General features: G+C 38.5%; 1 protein-coding gene across 1 annotated transcript in view; it reads left to right on the top strand.

Annotated features, from left to right (window-relative positions):
* The window catches only part of LOC106870406 (otoferlin-like), a 177020-nt gene that overhangs the window by 162492 nt on the left and 11588 nt on the right, over positions 1-2940 (top strand). The window lies entirely within an intron of this gene.

Genomic DNA, 2940 nt, shown 5'->3' with positions numbered 1-2940 from the left:
CACGCAGCTATCCTCCTCCATTCTCACCACATGTCCATACCAGCGCAATCGTCTCTCTTGCACGCCACAACTGATACTTCTAATGTTCAGCTTTTCTCTCAAGATACTTACACTCTGACGGGTATTCACATTGACATTACACATCCAACGGAGCATACTGGCTTCATTCCTTGCGAGCTTACGTATGTCCTCAGCAGTTACAGCCCATGTTTCACTGCCATGTAGCATGGTTGTTCGTTATATATGTGTGTGTGTGTGTGTGTGTGTGTGTGTGTGTGTGTGTGTGCTTGAGTATTTGTGAGTGCATAATGTAAGTATACACACACACACATATACATACACATATATATGTATGTATATATATATGTATGTGTGTGTGTGTGTATATATATAAAGATAAATTAAATATAGAGATATACTATTTATATAACAATAATTGAATTATACCAGTATTTATATGGTATCCAACTGACGTACCAGTGAATTGTATGTTTGACACGCCTCTTTGAAGGATTTCTTTTCCTCAGCTTGTTACTTTATATATATATGTCATCATCATCATCATCATCATTGTTTAATGTCCGCTTTCCATGCTAGCATGGGTTGGACGATTTGACTGAGGACTGGCGAACCAAATGGCTGCACCAGGCTCCAATCTGATGTGGCAATGTTTCTACAGCTGGATGCCCTTCCTTATGCCAACCACTCCGAGAGTGTGGTGGGTGCTTTTAGGAAAACTGAAGACTTGCTGTCAAAAGTGTGTGAATCTGAGAAAGGAATATGTTGAATAAAATCATAATTAACTGATCCTCCTGCATTTTTTTTTTTGCCCAAAGCCAGAAACTTTTCAGCATGCCCTCGTACAGCACATATTACATGACACACTCCATACACGACATTCAGAAGATAGCACTACTAGGCACTGCACCACTACAAAATGCTGCAGTATTAGACAGCGCTGCACACATCCTGCATAGAATATTCTCAGTAGAATAGAAAAATACAGAAGTGATACTAAAACACTGAACTCCCTTGGGTATTGAACAGGGCTGTGTTCAACAGTACAATGAAATTATACAATAAAAGTTTGTGACTACTGAATGAAAATAACAACAACAACAACAACAACAACAATAATAACGATGAGGAGGAGGAGGAGGCGGAGGGGAGGGAAGGGGAGGAGGATTATGAGATTATGATGCCAGTGGTGGTGATTTATAGTGTGCACAGAGACACAAATTTGAAGGGAAAAAGGCACGGTCACGTACATCGAAGCTAATACATATTCGGTTATTATTATTTTATCATCGACTTCAGACAAGTATGAAATGCATTCATTTTTATCGACCTCAGATGGATAAAAATGCATTTATTTTATCGACCTCTGAAGGATGAAAAGCAATTTCTACCAACCCCCATCAGGAACTGAATTAAGAGCATAAACAGATAATTATGAATATTCAAAGGGTTTATCATTACTCTTTGATATCAAACATTTCATTACTTGCCTTTGCTGTTTAACATATAGATTGGTTCTCTATTAACGCAGTATAGAGAAAGTATTCAGCTATTAATTGGATTTGTGAGAAAATTAGCTGTTTGGTTTTTATGATCAGTACTATACATTTTAATACGTAAATGTCAAAACTGCATTTCTGATATCACAACCTTATTATTATTATTATTATTACTAGTTTTGCTTCTATCTTGTGAATTCTACTTTTGGTTTATTACCAAGTTCGTTAGGGTCGTTTATTTTTCTTTACATGAGACTCTGAGTACTTCTCTGTGATGTTACTCTTGTCTTTATTAAATCTAATTCCCCCACCACCACCACCACCACTTGTCATTGGTTGTTGTTACGTAACCACCAGGTTTGTCATCACTCCTAATTGGGCACACTTTTTACGATCTGAAACATTGCAGCAGTGACCATCCCACCTCATGTCCTTATGGTGGTCAAGCATAATGTATGCAATGATTGTATCATCCGAGTCATTTTGTAAATATTTGAGCAACTTTGGAAACAACTTCCTTTTGTCCTTCCTCTCTTCCTCCTGCCACCCCCACCATCCCCATCACGGGGGGGGGGTCCTGAAAAGGAGTTATATGCACTGACTTTCTTCCACTAAAAAAAGTCATTTAGAAAAAAACATCATCATCATCATCATCATCATCGTCATCATCTTTTAACGTCCATTCCCCAGGGGTTGGACAGTTTGACAGGAGCTGGCAAGCCAGAGAGCATCACCAGACTCCAGTTGTCTGTTTTGGCATGGCTTCTATGGCTGGATGCCCCTCACTGACACCAACCCCCTTACAGGGTGTACTGAACACTTTCTACATGATGGTGGCACAGGCACCTTTTATGTGATACTATCACATAGATGTCTCAAAGGGCATGTAGTATTGAGTGAGACTCGACTGTTGTTTTTTGCAGGTTGAGCAATAGTATAGAGGGTCCTTCTATAAAAGAACTGGAGTTCACTAAATCAGTAAAGCATTCCAGCAGTGACCATCCCACCTCATGTCCTTTTTGTCAAACATAATGGATGTGATAATTATATGCTCTAAGTCATTTTTTTAGCATTGGAGCCAATTTGAAGATGACTTCCTTTTGTCCAACAACAAAAAAAAAGAAGAACATTTTCTTTCAACTCAGCTGAGGAAAAAAAATGAGAGAGAGAGAGAGAGAGAGAGAGAGAGAGAGAGAGAGATAGAGGGGGGGAGAATGCTAGCATGAATGAATAAAGATATGATTTTTGTCAAAATAGAACTTAGAGGAAAGAAAATATGTGAAAGAGAGAGAGAAAGATAGATAAAAAGAGTGGTGGGGAAGAAATAGTAAGAGTCAATGAGTGCAGATAACAGAAATGGAAAAAGACAGAAAAGAGAGGAAAGAAAGAGATATGCATTTGTGTTAATTTGTTTGAGGGCTTT

This window comes from Octopus bimaculoides, chromosome 23, assembly GCF_001194135.2.
Source record: "Octopus bimaculoides isolate UCB-OBI-ISO-001 chromosome 23, ASM119413v2, whole genome shotgun sequence".
NCBI lineage: Eukaryota > Metazoa > Mollusca > Cephalopoda > Octopoda > Octopodidae > Octopus > Octopus bimaculoides.
Note: the sequence above shows the minus strand (reverse complement) of the source record. Positions and strands in the feature narration are given on the sequence as shown.